The sequence below is a fragment of the Protopterus annectens genome, chromosome 13.part0, assembly GCF_019279795.1.
Source record: "Protopterus annectens isolate FY-2018-M chromosome 13.part0, PAN1.0, whole genome shotgun sequence".
NCBI lineage: Eukaryota > Metazoa > Chordata > Ceratodontiformes > Protopteridae > Protopterus > Protopterus annectens.
The window spans coordinates 422,663,612-422,691,323 of NC_056747.1; the positions used below are offsets into that span (position 1 = coordinate 422,663,612).

General features: G+C 38.7%; 1 long non-coding RNA gene across 1 annotated transcript in view; it reads right to left on the bottom strand.

Annotated features, from left to right (window-relative positions):
* LOC122788343 overlaps positions 1-27,712 on the bottom strand; it is an 83,665-nt gene that overhangs the window by 46,108 nt on the left and 9,845 nt on the right. The window contains exon 2 of the long non-coding RNA XR_006362643.1: positions 3,853-4,134. This is a non-coding gene — a long non-coding RNA (uncharacterized LOC122788343). The remainder of the gene's footprint in view (positions 1-3,852; positions 4,135-27,712) is intronic.

A 27,712-nucleotide genomic window follows, 5' to 3' on the forward strand; every position in this document is an offset into this window, starting at 1 on the left:
TTGATCTGGATGATTAAACTCTCCACTGCTATCAATATACTGACAAAATTTACAATGTCCACAAGGTATCGTACAATGTTGAGTAAACGTTTTATTATTATTTTTCGAAATACAAAGGCGTTGTTTTAAAGATGTCATATTTTTAAAAATAAATTTAGGTGTCTCATCTATAAGACTATTCATCACTCCATCAGTGGTTAAAGTTTTCCAGTGTTTCTCTATAATATCAGTATAATTTTTAATATCACTTGAATAATGCATACATACAAGATGTGCCCATACCTACGCCATGCTTTTGCCAGTAAATGCTATCACTGAATACATTGTTCTGTAAAACACATTCAACCAGACTAATCATTAATTCCATTTCTTTAGCTGAAATTTCACTGTATCTCTATAAAAAATATCTTAATTTTAATAATCCATCATCATTAGGAATCACTGTAAATAATGACGAAATATCTAATGTAATGAACAACAATTCATCAGTTTTAGGCATTGTCTCAGTACATAAAATCAAATCACTTAAAAAGTGTTGAGTATCTCTCAATACATGTTCATTTCTATTTAAAATTGGTCTAAGCTTTTTCTCAATGTATATAGATGTTGGCTCTGTACACCAGTTAATCCCTGCTACTATAGGGTATAATGGGGGGGGGGGGGGTCAACAGATCTTTGTGTATTTTGGGCAGGCCTTGAATTATGGGTAGTAAAGGATTCAATATAATCACGAATTCTAGTAGTTTACTGTCTATCAAATTGGTATGTAACAAATTTCTTAAAATTCTATGAACATTATTTATCATTATTTCAACTTTCTTGTTAGAAATCTTAGAATAAAATAAATTATTAGACAACATTTCAATCATGTCTGTGTCATATCTAATAGCATCAAATAAAACTATAGGACCACTTTTATCAGCTGGTCTGACAGTAATATTCTTATTATCTTGAAGGTTCCTCAATGCTAGATATTCTTGTTTAGTTAAATTGTAATATAATATTACTTTGTTTAAAAACTCCCAAAATAGCTGTCAAACTACAGTAATTCAAAAGTTTACAGAATCAAGTCAACAAGTTTACTTTGAAGATCATGGAGCTGATAAGAAGCTTTATAATGACAAGAATATAGTTTGGAAAGAGTTTGTAGTCTTCATTTTTTTTTACTGGACTTTATGCAGTATTACCAGACAAATGTGTCTCTAGTTTGACCACTGTATTTAACTAAATGCTATTTGCTAATTAAAAACATACAACTTTACACTTTCTAACAATGTTTCCCAGTTTCCCAGCTACCCATCCAACCCACAAGTCGTACTGTATCACACTACAGGTTGATATAATGTATTGACCACATATATAATATGTATATTATGTATAGTGGTAATGACCACTGCCTCTGTCTTGATGTCATCAGCAAATAGAGGATCCAGTTTGCAACTACACTGCAATATCTATCTAGCTACACACATATATATATATATATATATATATATATGTATATGTGTGTGTGTGTGTATGTGTGTGTGTGTGTGTGTGCACACGCGCTTACACTCTGACCAGCCACAGCATGGAACTCTGAGGTACCACAATGGTTACTACCTTCTTACCTATACTTTTCACTCTCTGCTTCACATGAATTTATTCTTATCCAGAATACAGTGCAAATGGACTGCTACTCAGTTGATCATAATTCATTGTATTATATATCCAAATAATCAAAATCACATCTCACAACTAACCTAACAAATAGATTAGGCTTATTCTAAGCTGATTAAAAAGTATGCTAAACACTATGCTAGTAAAACATAATAAAATCTCGCAAAAAAAAGAAAAAAAATATTTCCTGTGCTTTACACAGTTACTTACACACGTATTATATTATATTATGCTATATCATATAAAGGGGAGTTCTATGCCACGTGACCCAGTTGGGGAGCTTCAATAGCACATGCTGTTCAAATACACCACCTCCACAGTGAAGAAACTGCAGCAAAGAAATACAGCATGTAACACTGTAGTGCATAGCTCATTTCATTCTACATGCCATGTCTATGATCTTGTTGAAATATTTTTGGTAAGCTGTTATCCAACAATTTGACAAAGTTACATGCTCCCCTTTATTCATATTATGAATTTGGCTTCCTCTCCATTACTTTTTGGATTGTTTACTGCTTTGCAAACTTGCATTTTAATGATGGTCAGCTTTCTTTATTGTGTGATTTATTCAACTTGCATCTGTGTAATCTTTCTGAAAGTGCATAAAAGATGTGTATGCATGTGTGTGTGTGTGAGTATGAGATACAAAAATGTATGAGAGTGTTTGAGTGTGTGTGTGTTTTGTATGCATGCATGCAAGTTCAAGTCTGTGGTTGCTTATGTGCACATATGCACTGGTTTTTGCCTGGTGTGTTTGTCTTTGCATGCATACATGAGTGTGTGTGTGTGTGTGTGTTGGGGGGAATTCACTGTAAATTGTAGGACCAAAGAATGATAATGCATATTATTTGAATGCTACACTTCAGAACAAACTATCATTCAGTAAAGGTTGTGACTGAAGGTCTCAGGTGAGACTTTAAACCCTATACAAGAGAGGAAGATCATGGGTTCTAAACAGAACACACAGACACACAGACACAGGCACACACACAGACACACACACACACACACACACACACACACACACACACACACACACACACACACACGCACACACGCACACACACACACACTCATGCTAACTAGGCACAATTTTCTATCCTTTTCTATAACTGAAACACGGTTATTTTCTATTAAATGAGAGAGACGCAGAAACAGCTCCAATCTCTCAGCTACTGCCACCATACATAATGCTGCCAGCATCAGCGTTTCCTTCCAAATTTTCATCCCCTCCAAAATCCAGTCAGTAAAATGTGCTTAAATGTTTAGTGTTCTAATAGTGTGAGTGATTTACTATGATTTACACATTTCTTTATTAATAAGTGAATAGTCCAATGCAGCTAAAATGTATCATATGGAACATGAAGAATTAATTCAAAGTGGCACATTTGAGACACTGGATGACAGAAGTGCATGTAAATATTTTACAATAGAACAGGAATAGCCAGTAGCCATGTATTACATGCAGAATATTTTTCTTAGTTTTTACTTTTGTTTTATATCAGTATGTACTATGAATAGTTAATGTGCTTTATACCTGCAATCTTCAAGGCCCAGATTAAACAAGGAAAGCAAAAGTCATTTGGATTAGTACATCTCCTTAATTAACAAGCAAATAAATAGTGCATTATTAACAAAATGGTGCTTTAGCATTCTTAATGTACCAGTATAGCAGTGATGTAGATGGAGAAAGAGCAAGAAAGGAGTCTTAGAATTCTGCAGCACAGGCAATAAAGATAATTTATAAAAAAAAATAAATAGGCAGTGGTTAAAATCTTTCATATAAAATCCACGTTGCTACTTGTAAATGATGTTACATAAAGGAAATATGCATGCTAATGTATTAATGTTATTGTTTTCTTTTATGATGGTGACCTGGAATAAGACCCCCAAGAGATGGAATGAAATCTTCAAGTGGGTTAGGGTCAACTTAACAGAGTTGATCTTTGAGGATTAGTTTCCCTACTTAAGATTTCTCTGTGTAATTTTTTTTAAAAATAGCAGCAGTGTTATGACACAGTTACAAATGCTGAAAGCATTGGATTTCAAAGGCAAGTATCAGCACCACAGTAAGAGGACCGGCCTCCATAAAGGATGAAAGCTAACAGATGCCACTCAGAAATCAGATCTTGGTGGAATATGCCCCCTCCCAATCATCCCACACCCTACATAGAGAGATAGCTTTTCACTTACCCTTGCAAAAAGCATTCTTTCAGTCTTCACTATTAGTAAGAGGCAGTAGAAAAGGAATCACCAGCCATCAGTGTTGTTAAGTCACATGCAGTGTGCGCGAGTACAATTTTTGTCTGACCAAGGTTATCATGCTGCTATGACCATTAGGTTAAGTGGACAGATGTAAAGAAATATTTAGTTTAAGGAGACATAAGCGACCAACTGTTGGCACAAGGTAGGCTCTTCTTTTTATTTGTCCCTCAGGAAATACATAAGCAGCAGATGTAGTCTGTTCAATCCCACCTGTTAAATAAAAGTCAGAAAATTGAAAATGGAAATAAGTTATAAATCAAAAGATTAGTAAGAAATCTAATGATGCATTATAATATAGTGTCCATAACAAGCCTATGACTAAAAACATCACAGAATATATTTTTTATTCTAATAAAGGATTTCCCTTGGAACTTGAGTAAACACTAGTGTCTATTCCACTGTGCCAGGTTTGCATAACATGTTATCTTTTTTTTTTTTTTTTTTTTTTTGTCTTAGGCTTGCAGTGACAGTGATACCACCATAGGATACCATAAGGTGACATTTGGGTTTAAGGTTATACTGTATACTTCAGTAAAAAAATACAGAAGACTGAGACATGGAACCTCTGGGTACTAGTTCTGGTAACCAGGCATGACTGTGGACTTCATATCTGGATTGCATGACAAGTGCTGCCCCCCATCCAACCTAATGTTGCATGACAAGTGCTGCCCCCCATCCAACCTAAGGTTACGACCCATCCAACACCTGACTGTTCCTTACCCATCCTTTAACTAGCTCACTCATTTTGGGAAGGATTTTCTTATACTCACAAGGTGATATATCAATGAGATAGATCTCAGTAATCCTTAATCACACTATTGCTCAATAAAAAGACCTGTATCTGCTGTAGAGTAGATCCTTATGCAGCCTGCATACAACAGCCACCAACATGCACCTTAAGTACACCTCCAGGTTAGGGACCTTGAGTCTTCTACACTTTTTGGGATTTCCTAAGATTTTAAATACTGTTCTTTAATTTTACATCTGTTGTCTGAAAAGAAAATGTGCCACTGTCTTAATCAACCACCTGCTTGGATGGGTTATGAAAGACATAGTCACAGAATATGCAATTAATCAATGACATTTATTTTCAAGATATTCCTTCTCTACTAAAGGAAACAGGTCAGAATAGTTCTTAAAATTATTCACTACTTTATCCTTAGTAATATCCAAATTCCTAGTTTTAACATACAGCATTGAGAGCTATCTGTAGTCTTGGGTTTAAAGTCCATATTTCAGATTGCAAACTCTGTGCTTCTGAGTAAATTACTTAAAAGTACCATTGGATTACTTCTGGGTTACTTTTGTATGCTGAGACTGCATGCTCAGCAAATATGTAAAAAAATAAAGTTTTCACTTCTCCCATGCTCACAGTCATAAAAAAATCAGATAAGTAAAAGTTAAGGTTTTCCAAGATTAGGTGCATTTTTGTCATCTTAAGATGATAAAAGCAGTTGGTAAAGGGCTGCTCTTTTTCCTGAGTTTACACTTGGACAGCAATGGATAGCCTTGGTAAGAATCTGGGCTCCACTAACAGATTAATCTAGACAGCTGAGCAGAAGCAGCAACATTTTGCCTGCATGGAATAAATATTTAATTGCCACTGCAGACACTGTGATCTGATGCATAGCTCCAATGATGTGCTCAAATCAAAAGCTGCAATGTCAGATTAAACAAAAAAAAGTGACGAGTAATTTCTGTCTGTTTTAGTATGCAACCTGGAGGAAGACGATAAAACTCCACTGTATTAGATTCTTGCAGATGAATTAAGCTACAAAGCCCTAACCACATCTCTATAACGTTAAAGGAGCCTCATTAAATAAAATAAGAGAACCTGAAAGGGCAACATACTCAGTCTAGTCATTTTAACATTCAGAGAAATATCTGTGTAAGGGCCAGCTCCAGCCTTATACCGACAAAAGTTCTGCTTATGAAGTATTATCAGTAGTGTAGCTAGGGTAAGGTGAGAGGGGCAGCTGCTCCAGATGCAAAGTGTTCAGGGGTGTGATCAGCTGGTACCAATCTCTAATACAATACTGGTTCTTAAAAGCCAGTATTGCATTTTTGGTCAAACCTGAGTGCTATAGCACTTTGTGTGTGGTCTAAACTGTAGCAACTGCAATTTAAAAAAAATTAACTAAAACCTGAGAGCTGTTGCTTTCCATTCTGGCAGGGTATAAATACTTCAGTTCATAAAAAGAAATTGTTTGTGTCTTTCGGCTTTTCCCGGTTAGGGGTCGCCACAGCGGAACTCCGGTCCGCTAATGATTGGCAGTAGATTTTTACATGCTGGCTTGCCGGGCCTAACGCACAACCTTCAATGAAGGAATGCCCATTCATGCATGTCGACACACAGAAGACGCTCTAACTGAGAATCGAATGGTCAACATCTAACTGTGAGGCGACAACACTACCGCAGCACCACCACCGCAGTACAGTTCATAAGAAGAAATATTTTTTTTAAATAAAATCTGAGCGCAGTAGCACTCCATGCAGGCAGGGTATTAACTGTAGCAAATGTTTGCTACATTTGTAGCAAGCAGTTTGCTACAGTTTATAAGAAGAAATTATTATTTTTTTTTAAATAAGATGTGTTCAAGGAAGGTCAGGGATAGAGTACAGAAATGGGACTTGAATGGCTTGGCCAGAGGGAGTGGAGACATGTTGTCCATCTGACCACCTGGTTGGTGTGCCAGTAGAAGGAATGTCCATTTTTTTATTACTCTTCAGTGGAAGAGCTGGGGGAGGGGACATGGATCTTTAATACGTTGACCAATACAATGTAGCAGTAAAGTGCTTTTTTTTTTTTTTTATTACTCTTCACTTGAATAGCGGGATGAGGGATGTGGTGCTGATTCATGGTACTGGTACAGGGTGCAAGTAGAGCCAGTTGTGCTTCTCACCATTAAATTGCATTCTGACAAAGCACACCTCTTTATGACTTAGTATCAAGCCAGAGAAGCACCACCCACAAGATCAAGCTCTTCCATCTACATGAGATATATACTGCCTGATGCTGATAGTATTCATTTTGGCTTCCACAACTCCTGGTCTATCTCCTACAACCAAAATCAATTGTTGGAAACAGGCCCATACTACAAATGCTTTAGAATCTGGCTAGAACCTTGTCTTAACTTACAGTCTCACATTCAAGTTCTGCTCATAGCACAGCCTTTCATTTCCTCCCTTCCCCCGGATACTCTTTTATATAAACTGGTTTGGGAAGAAAGCTTCCTTTTCTCTGCTCATATACTTCCTGAAAGAGCCCTGCCTCTTTAAAATCTAAGGTTCCCTTCTCAAACTACACCTGATTTGTAGACTTCACTCTTGAACCTAAATAGTACAGAGCATGCTTCTTCTATTATGTCCCCCATGGTTTGGGAAACCATACTAAAAGTCATTAAATCATTACAACCGATCATTAATTTTGATAAACAGCTGAAACACTTCCTGATCAAACAATTCAGATATAATTGCTTTAGAACCAGCTCCTTCACCATGGATTCCACAACACAGTCCAATAATGTGCCCTGGGCTCTTACTGTTTCCAATCCCTTGAACTCCACTAGCCTTCATTACTCCCTATATTAAGTTATCAGACCTGTTGCAGCAGCAGCTTTCAAACATCCCAAGACATTACAGATACAAGTTCCTACACACAGAATACAAGTTTACACACACACACACACACACACACACACACACACACACACACACACACACACACACACACACATCCACCCAAGCTCAGGCATTCCTCCAATCATGCCTGGCTACTCCAGACAACAAATACAGCTCTAACAAATGTATTGCCACCACACAAAAAGCTCATCTTCATACACCTCCCCCTTCTGCCTCCTTCCTCCTTGAATTCGACACAACAGATCAATCCCCTAAATATTTCTTCACACAGCTTTCAGCTTCTACCCCTCACAACCTCACCACATCCACACTTTCTTTATCATGTATTACATTTAGAAATCCTTCCTCTACTATCTCGAATTCGACACAACAGTTCAATCCCCTAAATATTTCTTCACACAGCTTTCAGCTTCTACCCCTCACAACCTCACCACATCCACACTTTCTTTATCATGTATTACATTTAGAAATCCTTCCTCTACTATCTCCCTCTTCTTAATGTACATATTTTTTAAGTTTAAGACATTGTGCCTTTACTAGTTTTTATAGTTTTGTAGAAGATTCATTATGTAGTACAAATGGAATATTCTTTTACTAAAGTTTACAGTGTAGCAGAATATTAATTATGAAGTATAAATGCCTTTAGTAGTCTATGTGCTAATACTGTATGAAGCTTAGCACCCTAATGTCACTTGTGATGTTTCCGCGCTGGGCCAGTAATCATGGAGCCTGAATCCTCACCACTGACACTGGAGAGGAACATTTACTTGGAATACAAATGGATGCACTCAGTATTTCTAGATGCAGACCTCTCTGCATCAAGCCCAATTTCCGCTAAGAGTACGCAGGGAACACGCTCTGTTCGGGGTCTGGTTCCTCTCTATATCTGTCCAAACCCCCAATAAGACTCTCCACTGGCACGGATTAGAGTTGAGTCCTTAGCTGGGGCGCCAAGCTTAATCCTCCCACACCCTCTCTGTGAAACCAGTGCTTTGTGTCCCTGCTCCAAGCAGCTGACACACACACACACACACACACACACACACACACACACACACACACACACACACACACACACTCACACACACACACACACACACACACACACACACACACTTGGGATAGGCTGGCACAGATTAACCTGCTGTGCTCCCACCACCCAGATGATGAGGTAGTTAGCACTGCCACCAGAACCACTGCTGCCAGCTACTTTAAGCATCTTACAGAGGTACCTAGTTATACTGAGTGAAATTAATTTTGATACAAATGGTAATGTTGACCAAACAGCAAGGCTTTCAGGAGTGGCCAGATTTATCACCAAATAAATATGTGCAAATACTCTAAAAATTTAAATATTTTCTAAAAAGGACCAGCTATAATGAGAAGTTTAAATATATTTAATAATAAATAGAAAAAGAACACTAGAATACTAAATATCTATTTACAGTAAACACCAGAGTTTCATCACAGGGAATATTAAAATTAACACCAACAGAATGTTTCACACAATTATAGAAAAAGCGCATTTAGCTAGTCTCTCTATCTATTCCTGATTGGCTAAAATAATTACTCTTCCTACTTACTGAACAGAGCAAAGGAAGATAAAGTGGGTGAGTGGTCCTTGTTGTCAGATCCAAGACAGAATGCTGAGAGCAAACTCCTACTAATATCTAAATATTATTTTGGCTAACAGAATGACAACACACACATCCTGTCATCTGACTCTGTTTTCCATACTATCACCAGCACAGGATTTTAGCGCCTATGTGTTACCATACACACAGATAGAGTTTTGCTCATATCTCCTGGAAGTCATAAAACCATAAAACCATTCCTCTCTTCCTACAGAAGCTACAACCTATTCTCTAGTACAGGCATTATGTCTCGGTCTCCATTCAAATCTGTGGGATAACTTCTTAATGGCTTAAACCATAAAGTAATTTAATTTCAAGAATATTTTGCAAAGTTAAACATATACATTTAATTCAGTTGCAATAATGCATGTACATTTCTTTTCTTTCCAACAGGGTACACTGTTGATATATTTTAACACAAGCACCTTTACAAATACATTTTTAAATACAAGCATCTGTATAAATCAGTTTGATACCCAAATGACATATAATTCTTTACACAATTCCAGCTGCGCTGGCATATGTTACAAATCCACTGCCCTATTTCTCCTGGCATAGCTGGCAGTACCTACTATCGTCACACCACTATTGGACTGATTAGTCCTACATCTTTTGCATCTTTGATTATGTTACTATTTCCCAAAATATTTGTAACTATGTCACAGCTCTGTTGTTTTGAGATACATAAGGGGTGACTACAGGCATAAGTTCAAAACTGTTACTGCCTCACCTAGCGCCTGGTGCCACTTCCTGATCTGGCATCCCACCACTCTAAGTTGAGGAACAAAAAGGTTCATCCTGCAGCCCCTCACCTAATGAGCAGCAAGATCCATGTCCATTCTTTCCTAATCTGTGTCCTCAACTTGAAGCTGAGGAGCAGAAAAACAGTCATCTACTTAAGGACAAAAAAAAAAAAACAAACACTTTCGACAGTGTAAAAAATTGTAGCAAATTGCTTGTAATGCAGCAAACTGCTTGCTACAATTTATCCCACACATTAAGCACTGAAGAAAGGGATTCAGTCCTGACCACAAAATCAGTATTAGAATTATTTCCTGTACTGGCATTTTTCTGTACCAGCAGTAATTCCCTTCCAGGGGTAGAGAAGCCCTCCACCTGCAGTGTCAGGCCTCAGAACAACACTGGGTAGTCATTATTTACATAATAACACAAACCCTGTTGGGCATTATTGCTTGCTTATGTTCAAGTTATGTGCCTTTTTGACTACTTCTTATATATGAAGTTCAAATTTTAGGGTTTTATCTATAGTGACTCCTAGCAGTATAGTATTTGTAACTCTTTGAATTTGTGTGTTGTTTAAGGAATTTATTATAATGTTCAGATTATTGTCTGGGTGAGATTTACATGGAAAGATAATCAATTTGTCCTTTATAAGATTTAAAAGATATTTGGAGCAGTCAAGCCAAGTTTCAGTGGAAGAGTGTATCTGTTGCTTCACACCACCGCCCCCCCCCCTCATAGGATGCAGACAACTATGCTGAACAGTACACCGCTGCAGTATACAAGCACCTGTACAACTGCATGGACTCAGCCATACCGAATAGAACTAAAACCTGCTCCTCAAGGAAAAACTGTTGTCCAAGGGTAAAAATGAACATATACCAAATTGGAAAAACTCCCTCCTTAGCTTCAACAAGCAAATTAAATCACTAGTGAAAGCCTCCAAAGCCAATTATGAATCAAAACTAGCCTCTGAAACAAAGGGAAACCACAAAGCCTTCTTTAGTTACATCAGGAACGTCCATGGCAAAGCCCAGGTTTGTTCTAAATTAGTACTGAACAGTATCACTTACACCAATTCTGTTGACTTAGCCAACCTGCTAGCAGATAGGTTCAGCGCAAACGTCATCTCTCTGTTACCCCTGTCAAAGGGCCTTTCAATATCCCCGATACTTGTCCCGCACCTCATATCTCCATAGATCAAGTGCTAAAGACCCTATCTATGACAAAGAACACAGTTTCCATGGGACATGATAGTATCCCAGGCTGTATTCTGCACCATCTCCAGTAAGAACTGGCTTCGCCATTGAGCAACCTATTCAACCACAACCTAAGTAAGGCTTCATTCCAGCAGAGTGGAGAACTGCCATTGTCATCCCCTTGCACAAAAATGGTGCCACTACTGACCCTGAAAACTATCACCCCATTAGCTTGACAAGTCTGATCTGTAAAGCCATAGAGTGTATTATTATGGATCTCATAAACAAGGACATAGGCAATCTCCAAGCACTTGATCCCAACCAGTTCATATTCATCAAGGGCAGATCTTGCCTGTTGAACCATGTTGACATCTTTGAGACTGTCACCAAGGCCCTGGATGAGGGAAAGTCACTAGTAAGTGCATACAGCTTACCTTGACCTGACCAAGGCCTTTGACACAATCCCCCACTCAGGCATCATTGAAAAGCTAACACAACTTGGCATAAATCCCTATCTCATCAGGTGGGTGGTCAACTGGCTCACCAACAAGACCCTAAAAGTTAAAATAGGTGCCTCCACTTCCGATAGCAGACCTGTCACTAGTGGAATTTCCCAGGGATCTGTCCTGGGACCCCTACTGTTTGGCATCTACTTCTCAGAGGTCCAGGCAAAGACAAAAAGCCTGTGGCTGATCAAGTTTGCAGATGACTGTAAGTTGGGTGCTGTCACTGACTCCATAAATGATGTTAACATAATGCAAGAGGGTCTCACAGCAACTAATGACTGGTGCCAAAGTCATGGCCTCAAGCTAAATGCAAAAAATGTATCATCATAGTATTAAGCAAAAACATGGTCCCTACTGATTATCACATCAACAGCAACCCCCTAAGCACACAACCTGTGGTGAGAGACCTGGGCACTCAGGTTGATAACCTCACATTCGACCATCATGTAGCGGCAGGGGTCAGAAAATACTTTTATTTGGTTCGTCTCATAAGTAAAGGGACTGCATCCAGAATATTGGGTGATTTCAATTACCCAAACATTAACTGAGAGAACTACTCAAGTACTAACTCCCTTGCCCAACACTTCCAAGAATTTATAAACTCGAACGCCCTTGATCAACTGGTCAACACCCCCACCACAGGTGACAGCATATTGGACCTGATCATCACCAACATGGGCAACCGGTGTTCTAAACCGGAGGTCAAACTCTCGCTGGTTAGATAAGACCATAGACTAATCACTCTGGATATCCACATTTCGCCCCCATCCCCAATCAAGGAAACCACCATGAAAAACTTTTCAAAAGCAAACTTCACGTTACTTAAGACCGAAGTGGAAAAGTTCACAGCCCCCATGCTAAAAGACAATGCTGTCCAAGCTGCTGAATCCCTTACAAAGGCACTCTATGAGCACCTGCAAGAATGCATGGATCATGCTATCCCAAGCAAAACCAAGACTCCTCCAAGAAAAGGAAACCAGTCTGTTGGACCCCTGCCATAAACAAGCTATACAATAAAAGGAGGAAACTAGTGCAGAAAAGAGTAAAATCCCAAGAAGGAAAGACATCCCTGATCAGTATCAGCAAGAAACTACGATCCCTCATAAAATCATCCAAGGCTAGCTTCGAAAGAAAAATTGCCAAGGACTCCAAAGATAACCACAAAGCGTTCTTTAGCTAAGTCAAGAACCTAAGTGGAAACTCTCAGATCTGCTCTGAGATAGTGCAGAATGGCACAAAATACATGGAACAGACTGATATTTCCAACATTCTGGCAGACGGGCTTAGTACAAACTTCACCCCCTTCTCACCCCCTAAAGAGCCCATAACCATACCAGAAGAATGTAGTGCCCCGGAAATCACTGACACACAAGTTAAAATAGCCCTATCCAAAGCCAAAAATATAGCTTCAATGGGACCAGACGGTGTACCAAGCTGTGTCTTACACAAGCTTCAAAATGAACTAATCCCTCACCTAAACACACTATTCAAACTCAGCCTCTCTACAGGCTACATACCCATAGAGTGGAGCACAGAAACATTTATCTCGCTCCACAAAGGTGGAGCCACAATGGTCCCCAGGAACTATCGCCCTATAAGCCTGACAAGCCTGGTCTGCAAGGCAATGGATCACATCATCATGGAATTCATTAACAGAGACATTGGGAACTTTCAAATATTGGACCCTACCCAGTTTGGCTTTGTTAACAGCAGATAATGCCTCCTAAACATGGTGGACTTCTTTGAGACAGTTACCGAGGCTTTAGATGAGGAAAAGGAGGTCCACACAGCCTACCTAGACCTCGTAAAGGCTTTTGACAACATTCCCCATTCTGGTATTATAGACAAACTCAACAGCCTGAACATAAACCCCTACATCATGAGATGGGTTGCCAATTGGCTCACAGATAGAACCCACACGGTGAGAGTTGCAGGCTCTAGGTCCGACTCTAAACCAGTTATAAGTGGCGTCCCCCAGGGCTCAGTCCTGGGACCCCTCCTGTTCGGTATATACTTCTCAGAGGTACAGGTAAGCACAGGAGGACTATGGCTGACCAAGTTCACAGATGACTGTAAACTGGGGGCCATAATTGACTCTCCAGCTGATACAGACATCCTCCAGGAGGGTCTCACTGAGACGGATACCTGGTGTCAAAATCATGGCCTCAAGCTAAATGCCAAAAAGTGCATGGTCATCCCCTTTGGAAGAAACAAAGTACCCGTGAACTACCACATACATGGTAGTCCCCTAAATACAGAAAATGTAATAAGGGATCTGGGGTCCCAAGTAGATAGTAATCTCTCCTTTGGTGGCGACCCCTAATGGGAACAGCCGAAAGAAGATGATGATGATGATGATGATATTGCCAAGGTGGTTAGAAAATCCTTCTATGTGCCCCACCTAATCACAAAAGGGTTCGCATCTAGAACAAAAGATATTATTCTGCCCCTCTACTCATCACTCATCAGACCCATCATAGAGTATGGGATGTACCTTACAAGACACCTGCAACAGCTGGAAAGACCACAGAAGTACCTCACCAAGAGGATTACTGGCCACAAACATATGCCCTATGCAGCCCGACTGAAGAAACTCCAGCTGTACTTGGTTGCATACCGCTTACTCAGAAGTGATCTCTGCCTGACATACAAGGCCATGTTCAACCCAGAATTGATGGACATGATCCACCTAAAAAAAAAAAACAAATCCCCAAGAGCCACACACTCTAGGGATAGAAACCTCACCACAACGATAAATAGGACGTGCTGGAGGGATAGATTCCTGTCCCAGAGACTCCCCATGCTTTGGAACAGGATTCCAATCTAAATTAGGCATAGCCCCTCACTAACACTCTTCAAGAGAAACCTTGACGAGTGGATGGGAAACAGAAAATTTACCCCAGGGATCACTGCAGTGGCTCTGCTGGACAGAGGCACAGGGAACTAATGGCTTTGCTGGACCAAGGCACAAGGAACTAAACTAAGGGGGCGGCGAAAGACAACACATACTGGCTAGGCTTATAGATGCCCTTGGGCAGATAGCCTAGTACTTACCTATAAACCTATGAACCTAAAAAAGGAGGTTTTTACCTCTCTATAATCCTTCCTCATTAGACCAATAACTGAATATAATGTTCCATTTGGTATGTACCTCTCCAAACATAAGTGGAAAGGCCACTGAAATACCTCACAAAAAGAATCCATGGCCTCCAACACCTGCCCTATGTGGACAAGCTCAAATCACTATCACTCTAATCTGTATCATACAGACTGCTCAGGGGTGATCTGTGCCTCACCTACAAGCCAATCACGGACTCTGCCCTACTAGACATGCTCCATATCCGTAAGTCTAACTTCTCATACATTACCCACTCGAAGGGCCTGAATCCAATATATGACATCAACAAAACCTGCTGGAGAAACAGGTTGATCTCCCAGAGGCTGCCCCATCTCTGGAATAGACTTAACCTACATGTCAAACAGAACACCTTGCTGACCCTCTTCAGGCGCGACCTTAATGAGTGGATGGGAAACCACAAATTTGTCCCAAAGGTTCCACCTGTGTCCCTCATTGACAGGGACAACAAGTGCTGACTGATGTTTCTTTTTGGTGATAAACTCTTGGCTAGGCTTGTAAGGGCCCCAGGGCCATTAGCCTAGTAACCTCGTATGATTTTCCTATGATCCTATGAAAAGAAGGACTCTCGAGTAATTGTTTGGAGTTTAGACACACTGTCAGCTACACAGATGTCAGCTAAGTCTTCTGCATATTGATGCATACACAGAGGTTTTATGGAGGTCATTTATAAGTAATTAAACAGTAAAAGGCCTGAGATAGATCCTTGAGGTGCCCCAGCAGTAAGTCGAAGGAAGACAGACCTGATTGCCTCTTTACAGGTTGGTGTCGGTTGATTAAATAGCTGTTAAACCAAAGGAGGCCGGCATGCAAGGGACCTATATACTGCAGATTTTGTAGTGTTTTGTCATGTGACACAATGTCAAAAGCCTTTAACATATCCAAGAATAGTGTTCCTATTAAGACTGACAGTATTGACAAAGTCCAAGAGGGGTGCTGTTGTGCTATGATGTGATCCAAATACATGTTCGGTATGAAAGAGAGAGATAGGATATTATTATCATAAGGTTTTGGAGCAGTGGAGTGTGAACAAATGTTTCTAATATTTTTCAGAGGGGAGAAAAGCTAGCAACTGGCTTGTACATTATTAGCTCAAAATAGCTTCTTTCTTTATGACAGCTGAAACACAGTTTTCTTGAACTGATCTTTTGATTAATATGAATACTTGGTAGGATGTTGAATCTGAAATGATTTTAAGGTATTCTGATGGAAGGTTATCAACGGCAAGGGCTTTGAGTTTTAATTTGAGTAGATAATTTTTGATAGTGGATGTGAGAATTGGTTTTAGAGTGAAATAATTATTGTGCAGATAGCTTGGAGGGTTAGTATTGCTGTTGGTTTTAATGATTTTTGTAACAGTTTGGATGGATTGAGTGTTGATGTTGATGGCAATATCTCCTAGGAGAAGTTTGGGGGCAGGGTTGGTTCCTTGGCTCTGGTTGGGTGGAGAAACATATTCATGGCAGCCCAAAAAGCTTTAGGGTTGCTTTGATTAGAGTTTTGGAGGGCAAGGTAGTATTTTTTGTCTGCAGTGACTTTACTGTTTCTGAGGTTATCAAGTTGCCTGAATGTCTGGTGACTCTGTTGTATTTTCTGTTTTAGCAAGAATGCCCAGGCTTCTTCCCTTTTATGTATTAAGTCCTTAGCTGTTTGTGTTAGCCATGGGGCAAAGATTTACCTTTACTCTATTTTTTCTCATGGGGGCCATTTTATTGAGTACACTGCGAAAGATCTGATAAAACGCCAGTGTTGCATCACCTAATGGTAGGTATTTGAATTTGTTCCAGTTACATAATATTATGGTACATGATAATGTTTGTTTATCACATTTGGTGGTGTTATGAACTATGTCACACCTCTGTTGTTTTGGGATACATAAGGGGTAAATACAGGCATAAGTACAGAACTGCTACTCGCTCACCTAGCACCTGGAGCCACTTCCTGATCTGGCATCCCACCATTGAGAACCAAAAAGGTACGATCTCAGATCTGCAGCTCCTCACATAATGAGCACCAAGATCCATGTCCATTCTTTCTCAATCTGTGTCCTCAACTCAAAGCTGAGGAGCAAAAAACAGTCATCTACTTCAGGACTAAAAAAAAAAAAAAAAAAAAACTCACTTTCTATCATGTTAAAAATTGTAGCAAATTGCTTGCAATACAGCAAACTGCTTGCTACAATATATACCACACATTAAGCACTGAAGAAAGTGATTCAGTCCTAACCACAAAAGCAGTCTCAGAATTCATTCTGTACTGGCATATCTCTGTACCAGCATTCAGATCATTTGATGATCACACCTCCTAATACCTTGTGCATGAAGCAGCTGCCTCCTTCACCCCACCCTATATTATCCTTTGCATAAGTTGGCAGATGGTTGATAAGAGTGTCCAGGAGATCATCAGTGGATGCAATTTTACTTGGATTGGATATAAGAATTCAGTGTTTCACTGATGAGTTATTCTTTGATTTATTATACCTGGTGGGTTGTGACAACCCTTCTCTGGGCCAGTGATCAAGGAGTCTCAGTCCTCACCACTGACACCAGTGGAGATTGTTCAATGAGAAAAAAATGGACACACACACACAGTATTTTCAGATGCAGCTCTCTGCACCAAGTGCAATTTCCCTTAAGAGGACAAAGGGAATGCACACTCCATTCCTAGAGCTGGGCTTTCTCTCCAGGCCCCAAATAATACACCCAACCGACCACTACAGAATAAAATCCTTAGCTGGGTAGTCCAAGCCAAGTCCTCTACCACTCTCTCTGTGAAATCAGTGCTCTCAGTGTCCCTGTTCAAAGGAGATGTCACACGCACTCTCTTGAGATGTACACAGACACACCTGGAAAAGGCTGGCACAGCTTACCTGCTCCGACACCTCCACCCAGATTATAAGGTAGATTCACTGCCATTAGAATACTCAAAGCCAGCTACTTTAAGGCTCTTACAAGGGTACCCAATTACACTTAGTAAAATTAATAATTATACAAATGGTAGTGTTAACCAAGCAGCAAGACTTTCAGAAACCTGGAGCCACGATGCCACTAAATAAATACAAATACTCTAAAAGGCTAAATGTTTTATAAAAGGCCAGCCACAATGAAGGGTATAGATATATTTAATAATAAATAAATAAAACATGAAAATACTGAATATCTATTTACAATAAACACCAGAGTTTCAATCACAGGAAATATAAAAAAACAACACAGATGAAAAGACTCAGCCAGATACAGAAAAAACAACATTTAGCTAATCTCAATATATATTCCTAACTGACAGAAAAATTACTGATCCCTAGTTACTAAAGTAAGGCACGATGAAGTGGTTCAGTGTCTTTGTTGTCAGGTCCAAGACAGAGTGCATCTCTATCACATCTCCTACTAGTATTCAAATACAATTTCATTGCTGGCTACAGAATGACATCACATCTGGTCACCTGACTCTGTGGTTCCACACTACCCCCTCACTAGCAAATAAGCCAGGATTTGGCACATATGTGTGAAAACACAAACATAGAACTTTGCTAAGGCTTAATACAGCATCTGGAAGCTATAAAACACTTCCAACTCTTCCACCCTTCCTGCAAAAAGGCTTTTCACAAACTTGCAACTCTGGCTGCATTCAGATCTGTGAGATAAAATCTTTATGGCCTAAACCAAGTCATTTAATTTCAGGCTATTTTTCTTAAGGTTAGCTGAGCTGAACTTAACCCCTTCCCTTCCATTATCCCCTGTTAAAATACGTACATTTAATCAGTTACAGCAATACAGTCTGACATACATGTATATTTATTTTCTGTCCAGCGGGACCCACTTTTGATACATGTTTAGTACAAGCATCTGTACACATTGGTTTGATATTCAAATGACATACAATTCTTTACAAAACTCTAGCTAGCTATACTGGCATATGTTTCACATGCACTGCCCTACTCCCCTTGGCAGATCTGGCATTATCTCACCTCAACACAGGTTTAGTGTTAAGTTGTACAAACCCATATAAGTTTATTACCCTTCTACCCTTACATATATTTATGTTCCTCCCATAGGGGCACTTTGCAGGAGTTTTTAGATATTCTCTCTCACTTCATAACTTTACAAAAGTGATATAGGAATCTACTTTGGCAAATGTACTTACTGACTTATTACTAATAGTATTGACAAAGTTTCAAAGGTAGATGTTGGCCAGCCATTAAGTCATTCAGACCATTGACTGGTAATGTTCAATATTCACCTGGATTCAGTGTACCTCACCAAAGAAAAAGTTTCAATTTAATAAAATTAACTATGCAAATCCAAAGGTAGAGAATTGGAATGCTAAAGTTAAAACTAAAGTTGATGTGGAAGATCACCAAGTCAAAAAAATTCTGACTAATTCTACTTTCAATAACATCTTCTTTTATTGACCCTAAAAAAAAAATAAAAACATATTTTTCCTTTTTGGTGGGGAACAAATGTATGGAGAATATATATGAAAAAGAAATATACTTTAGAAAATTACAAAAAGGACCAAACACCCTTGAACAAAATGCAGTAAAAAAAAATAGCAAAAACTAAAGGCAGAATTCTGATGGGAATAAATAATTTTTCAGACTAACTTGGTGACTAATATAGCAAATAAGAAAACCTTTTATAAATATATTAATTTTTGTACCAAAGAAAGGGAATCAATATTAGCAATTTATCTCAATAACAAAACTCTTACTGACACAAAAAAATATGTCCAGCGCTTTTAATTCTTATGTTTCAGAATCACTGAATACATAGGTTCATAGGTGATTTCAAGGCTAATGGCACAAGAGCCTTTGCAACCTTAGCCAATGACACCCAGGATATGACAAACTTATATCTTACTTCCCCAGATATGGGATGTGGTAGTATCAGGGTAGAAGGTATTTGGATGTTGGAGCCCTGAGTCATCTTACAGACTGCATCTGTCCATAAGGTACATGAGCAGTATCCTGGCAGTGAATTTATGGTTCCCCAGCCATTTATCCAAATTATTTTTGAACAGAGTGAGGGATAGACTTTGTTTTATGAAGATGGTAAGTTTATTTCATAGGCAAGGTAGCCCTTGGGATATGAATCTGTTTCTCCAGCAAGGTCTGTTAGAATCAGAAATAAGGTTCAGGTCCATGGAACACATAACCCTCATATAATTTTTCTTGCAAATAGGTAACATTTTTATCAGAGCTTGATCAGAGAATACTTTGTAGATCAGGCACAAGTCATCTCTCAATAAACAATATGAGCTGGAATAAAGGGATACGGCCTTTAGTCAGTCAGCATAAGACATGTGTCTCACACTTAGTATTTTTAGTGAGAAACCTCTGGGGCCACTCCAGTTGGTGTAAGTGCCTGGTTAGGTACATGCAGAAAGGAACATTATACTTGATTATGGCATTTTGACTCCCTTTAACCTTGATGCTATACCTTACTTATAAGTAGCTACCTGGTGGTCAAAATTTAGATTACCATCTATCTGTGTTCCTAAGTCCTTCACCACTTGGTCTACTTTTAGGGATGTGTTATCAATATTATATTTTGCAGGGATATCTGACTTACCAAAGGGTATAATTATGCATTTTTTTAGCATTTAGTCTAAAACCATAGTTTTGGCAACAGTCATTTTTAATTTTTTGGCCTGTTTGAGAACTCAGTGATTACTCCCAGCCTACAGTCATCATTGAAGTTGGTGAACCAGAGACCACCAACAATGGCTTTCACTTCAAAGAAGTACATACCAACAAGAGGGGTCCTAACACTGAGCCCTGTTGGAAACTACTAATAACATGTTTCTTATCGAAAGTGGATTCACCTATCCTGACAACATGTATCTTGTCAGTGACCCAGTTTGCTATCCACCTGATGATGTAGACGCTTATGCCTAATGCAGTAAGTTTATCTTTGACGCCCAAGTGGAGGATTGTGTTGAAAGGCTTGCCAAGGTCTAGATAAGTGGTGGGTACCATTTTACCCTCAAACATGGCCCTGGTGGCTTTCTCAAAGAAGTCCACCAAAATGAGCGGGCAAGACCTTCCTTTGACAAAGCCAAACTGGGTCTGGCCCATTGTTTGGAGATTTCCTATGTCATTATTGATCAGAACCATGATAATTCTCTCCGTGGCCTTGTAGATAAGACTGGTTAAACTTATGGGTCTGGTGTTCCCTGGGTCACTTGATCGGAGGGGGTTGGAAGTTTAAATCAACTGTCACTTAGTTTGAGGTACTTGAACTTAGCAAAGTTCTTAACAGGTTTGGAGTTTAATGGGGTTCTGGGTTAAATTTAATACTAAAGGAGATCATTTTGTGGTCAGATCTTATCAGGGAGAAGTTAATGCATGGGAGGGAGCTGCATCCCCCATGTTTGTGAGTACCAGGTCTAGGATATTTGTACCTCTAGTTGGGGAGCTAACCAGTTGCTCAAGGGTGTTTACACTGAAAAAGTCCAAAAGTCTCTCCCAGTTTAATGAGGAGTAGTTGAAGTCACCCATACGTATGGTGTTAATTTGAATATTAAGAGATTCCAATGGGTTTAGGTAGGAGGTGTGATTTTCCAAGCTCATGTTAGGGAATCTGTAGCTAACTAGGATAAGGGGTTGAGCCTATGATTAGTTAGGCATAGAGCAGCTAAAGCAGGTCATGTTGTTGGACCTGTCTAGCAGTGTGTTTGTCTTTTATGAACACTGAAACACCTCCTTTGTTTTATCCTGAGCTGAGGGGGATTGAAATGTATGAAAGGCATCGTAGCCTTTGATAGCTGTTATGCTTTCCATGGTTCTAAATCATGTTTCTATGACTGCACATACATCTGCGTTCTCCAGGGTAAGGAGTGCTTCCATGTAGTCCAGTTTTTTATTTAAACTCGTAGCATTGAGCAGTAGTATCTTTAGGTGGTTGTGAGTGTTTTTTTTTTATGAAGAAACCAAGATGTAACTGCAGGATCAAAGAGACCAATAATCACAAAAGCAAAAATATAATCCAAAAGAAGATAATGGTCTCACCACGATGTATTATAACAAACCAAACAGTTCTGTTAATATAGTCTGTAGATTTTATTCCATAAGGCAAGGTAAAAGGATAAGCGCTTTCGTGTAGGTACAACTACGCTTCATCAGATGAAATAAAATCTACAGACTATATTAACAGAACTGTTTGGTTTGTTATAATACATCGTGGTGAGACCATTATCTTCTTTTGGATTATGTTTTTTTTTATGTTGGAAGGTTTAACAACTTGGCACAGCCTAAAAAAGGCACTATGGGGGTAGATAAAGTTTTTGTCAGTATCCAGAAGCCAAGTGGTGACAAGTGCAAACCATATCTGGCAAAGCATCATGGTTTATCAATCATGTCTCCTGAAACTGACAGATATGGGATACCCTTGTTGTGACACCAGAAACTAAGTCAATTGTTGAAGTCAGTAATTTTTTGCTGGTACTGTGACATCATCATTGGTGAAGGTAGGAAGTTACTCAAGGATAGACTCATACCTGCCTGGAACATATATTCAGAGAACTCCATCATGTCTCTCTTCATATAGTCCAATGAGGTACGTCTTAGGTCATTTACGCCCACATGGACTAAGGCTATGTCATACTGGTACTTGTAGTTTAAAGACCTAAGTGAATGCATGATATGGCAGATCCTGGCTCACTGTGATCTTCTCTTTGTTTAGCCTGGTAAGGCAGACTTCAGTACAGCTTAATATACTGTCCCTATACCTTCATTACCAGCCAGTGACTCAGCAATTCTCCATGCAATATCTGAGGCAATGCTGAACAACTCACTAAAATTGAAAGGTTCTATCAAATTTATGGATTCTGACAATATTCCAGCATTAAGTGCATAGTATACTATAGCCTGGAGGAAGTATTTTCTCATCTCTGGTTTCTGGTTTTTAGCCAGATTTTAGTTGTGAAGGTAAGTCCGGAGAGTGGTTAGAAAATCCATGCATGTATGTCTGAATTTAGTCCTCATACTTCTTAAAATGATACTCAGAAGTTCAGAGAAGCTTTACTGTGTGGTTTGGAATGTGTCATTTGTTTCTTGAGCAAGGGTTAGAGAGAACGTCACCGTACAGAAGAATAGTGCATGGTAGGATCTGGTTGGTGGGCAAACATTTGTATATGGCTCATGGTAGTGTGGTCTGTGTGCAAAATAGTTTCAGGTAACCCTGAAATGGTGAAAACCAGTGTAGTTGCATTTGGTGGAGAAAATTGTTATGGTGTAGTCATAGATGTCTTGTGCAAATGTAAAGCAATAGATAGGTAAGAGGAGGTTGGGATGAAGAAGAAGAAGAAAGTGCTATGATGTTAGGCATAGCATGAAAGTAATTCATAGATTAACAAACATTGTGTGGTATGAAATAGTTGCCCTTTAAGAGTAGAGCTGATTATATAAGTTATTGAAAAAGGTTCATGGAATCTGTGGTGCAGCATGTGTTTCTGAGATGTAGCAGCTGGATGTTACAGTAGGTTACATACATACATATTTATGTATTTTATTTAAAACTAATTTACTGAGTTAGAGCACTGACCAAAAATGACCACTTTCAGTCATAGCCCAGCAATACAAAGAAAGTCAGAATTACATTTAATGAGAGATGGCAGCAGTATAATGAACATACACATCTGTGAAAAACAATTATTAGGCAACAAAAATGTAATAAGTATATCCAGTTGCAATATATATATAACTTACAATAAATAAAGACATATTCATAAACTGATGTGCTACTGTGATAATTACAACTGTGTGTTTTCTCAGTGAGCATGATGGGATACGTGACAGGACTGAAGGATGTCAGAGTTTATGCGCAGTTGGAAGGAGAAGTTATGTTAAGCAAAAGATTATGTGAGTGAGAAGTGTAGATTGGCGCACAGAACATGCTATATGAGGTACAGTCATTTATAGTATTACTAGTAATAAAAGACTCCGTGTCATGCTTGGAATATAGGACTATATCACTTCTAAAAGTGGACTATAAATGATTTTTTTCATATATACAGAAAGGATGACAACTGGATAGACAATTTTTCACAAGCCAACACAAATTAATATCTTAACCCTGTTAGAATATTCACATAAAACTATAGAAATAGTTCTCATTAGTTTAAATACAGAACATATATTTTCACTCAGTAAAATGGGAATACTTACAGTGTTGGAATAATTTGTCTTTTCAGAGGAATTTATAAACTTTATTAAAATATTATATGATAATAAAATGGCATATGTCAAAGTAAGCACATATTATCACACTCTATTATTATTAAAAAAGGAACAAAACAACTCTGCCCACTGTCACCCACCTTATTTGCTTTACCTATGAAACCTTTAGCCACAGTTATAGGACAAGAACAGACTATTACAATCAATAAAGTAGGAAATAAATATGAATCTAAACTGTTGCTTTAAGTAAAAACATCTTTCTACCTATAACATAAATTAATTCATCAGTCACTCATATAGATGACTTAATTAAAGTCTTTGAGAAAAAAATCAGGATTATCATTTAACAATAATAAAACCAAAGCAAAATTGTCAATATAAATAGAAACTCTGATCCACTAAACCTATATAACTCAGTAAAGGAAGTTAACTAAACTATCAAAGAATCATATTAAAATCTAAATTAAAAGACAGTGCAATCACTAGTTATAAGGAATGTGTGAAGATCATTAAAAATGATAAACAAAGGGAATAACATATTTTTGACATCTGGAAATAGAGTACATCTTATAGATGGATTTGCTGTTGTACACAGTGCAAACATTGACTCTACATCTTGATAAAAAAAATAGCATCAGAAATATCCAATTTAAACCTTGCTCATGAATTAAATAGGACATGTTGGAGAGAGCTGTATGTGCCTCAGAGAATACCCCTTCCTTGGAACAAGCTTCCAATCCATGTAAAGCAGAGTTTTTCCCTAAACCATTTGAAAGAATGTTGGATCAGTAGATGAAGAATCAGAAATTTGCCACTGATCTAGCAGTTATTTTCCTAATGGATAGAGGCAACCTGTACATGCTTGACCACCAAATACCTAGACTTCATATAGCCCTTAGAGTAATCTTAAGGTCCTATACTTGTCACATATGCTTAAGATGCATGGCAAGGCTTAAAAAGGTCCCTTGGCTGTATGTCTAGCATAAACCTCCCAAAATGGGCTATTTCCATTATATTAGGCATTTGAATACGGGTTCAATAAAATTCTCTGATGCTGAAACTTATACTTAAGCATCTATATTTAAAACAGTAATCTACTGGTTAGACAATTCATGCAAAGCAAACTAGACAGAATTACATTCAGAACTGATGAGCCACATATAATTAAAAATACTAAAACAGGCTACTGTTATTATCAGCAATAAAATGTGGGCAATGATTAGTAGCTATTTTCAATATATACTCTCAGAGGTTCGAGATACAACAGTAATATATTCAAAATTTTCAGATATTTTTATATATAAACATTTAGATAATTGAAAATGGTTTAGAATAATTTCCTTATTTTATGTAACCAAATGCTTGATCAAAGGCAGCAATCTGACTAAAATAATGACATGGATAAACAAGAATCAGATTTTTGTTTTGTTTTTGTTTGTTTGTATTTTTAGGGGATAACACCACAAGACAATTATAGCATCTTAGAGTCATTCAAATTAAAAAAAATGTATATCCAAGGAGTCAGACTGTTTATATAATAGACAATAAAAGATATGCCCATTCTCAACAGAGTGAAGATGCCAAATATAATCAATTTGTGTAAAATCTTAGATAATAATACAAATAGCAACTCAAGTTTGTCAGATTTATACACAATTCCATTACAATAAAAATCTAACATGAGTGAAAAAAAGTGTGGAAATTACGAAAACCCAACTACAATTTTAGAAACAGTAAAAAGCTATCTCTTCAATTGGTAGCAGGTATCTACTGCTAGGTAGACTAGGTATCTAATCAGCTCTCCATTTTGGATATTTTATTCCTAGAAAACATTACATAGAGCTTTCTTTAACCTAGATAAATTCAACAAAATAGCCAATTATACAGAAATACATTGCTGGAGATGTACATCAGCCAAAAGGCTGACAGATTTTGTTTGACTGTGCAATGCTAAAAGATTACTGGGTAAACATTCAGTCCATTGGCCACATTCTATGATATGATAATTTTTTACTAACCAGAAATATGGTACTGTACAATAATAGGTTAATAGGTGTGTACTACGCTAATGGCCCTGGACCTTGGACCTAGCCCAAGAAGATTTCTTGGCATCATGCCACCCAAAGTTAGTTCCCAGTGCCCTGTCAAGCAAGGTCATTAAAGTGATCCCTGGGGTGAACTTCCTATTACCCATCCACTCGTCAAGATTTCTCTTAAAGAGGGTGAGTGAAGTGCTCTGCTTGATGTGAATGGGAAGTTTGTTCCAGAGTATGGGAATTCTCTGGGTTAGGAACCTGTCCCGCTAACGTGTTCTGTTTATTGTTGTAATGAGGTTTAGGTCCCTGGAGCATGTGGCATGGAAGGATTGGGATTTCTTTAGGTGTAGCATATCTAGCAGCTCTGGATCAGACATGACTTTGTAGGTCAAGCAGAGATCACCTCTAAGTAGGCAATAAGAGACAGAGTATAGCTGGAGGTTTTTTTGAGTCTGTCTGTATAGAGCATGTACACACAAAAGCAACCGAGGATACAGGAAAGCTCTGCTACATCCTTTTTCTTTCTCAATAAATGAGCCAAATGTTCAAAAAACGCACAAAATGTTTATTCCACAAAACACAATTGAAAGCCGGTGTAGCAGAGCTTTCCTGTATCCTCGGTTGCTTTTGTGTGTTCCTGCAAGTTTTTCTTCGTCTATCTTGGCTTGTATAGAGCATGTGTCTGAGGCCTAAGATCCTCTTAGTGAGGTATTTTTGTGGCCTTTCCAGTTGTTGTAGGTGTCTAGTGAATTACATACCAAAGGGGTGTTGTATTCGATAAAATGTCTAATGAGGGATGAGTAGAGAGGGATTATGACCTCTTTCTTCCTGGATGAGAAACCTTTTGTAATGAGATGTGCCACACAGAAGGACTTTCTGACTACAGTGGCAATGTTGTTATCAAAGGAGAGGTTGCTGTCAGCCTGTGTCCCCAGGTCTCTTATCACACCTTCAGTGTTTAGTGGAATATTGCCTATGTGGTAGTTCATAGGCACCAAATTATTCCTAAAGGGAATGACAATGCACTTTTTGGCACTGAGCTTAAGGCAATGGTTCTGGCATCAGTCATTGGTGTCAGTGAGGCCTTTTTGTAGAATGTCTACATCAGCTGGAGAATCAATAATGGCTCCCAGTATGCAATCATCTGGAAACTTGGTCAGCCAGAGTTCCTTTGTTGGCTTGAGCTTCACAGAAGTAGATGCCAAACAGGAGAGGACCTAGGACCAATCCCTGTGGGACACCACGTGTAACTGGTTGGTAGTCAGATTTGGAGTCCCCTACTTTCACAGTGAGCCAGTTGGCAACCCTTCTTATGACATAGGGGTTTATGCCTAGTTTAGTGAGTCTATCTATGATTCCTGAGTGAAGGATGGTGTCAAAGGCCTTGGCAAGATCTAGATAGGCTGTGTGATCTACCTTGCCCTCATCCACAGCTCTGGTGACAGACTTGAAGAAGTCTATCAGGTTGAGCAGGCATGATCTACCTTTCACAAACCCAAACTGCGTGGGGTCCAGATTTTGGAGATTCCCTATGTCTTTATTTATAAGGTCCATGATGATGCACTCCATAGCCTTACATATCAGACTCGTCACACTAATGGGGCAGTAGTTCCCAGGGTCTGTAGTCACTCCCCTTTTGTGGAGTGGGATGACCATAGCAGTGCACCATTCGGTAGGAACAAAACCTGAAATGAGGCGGTGATTGAACAGGGTACT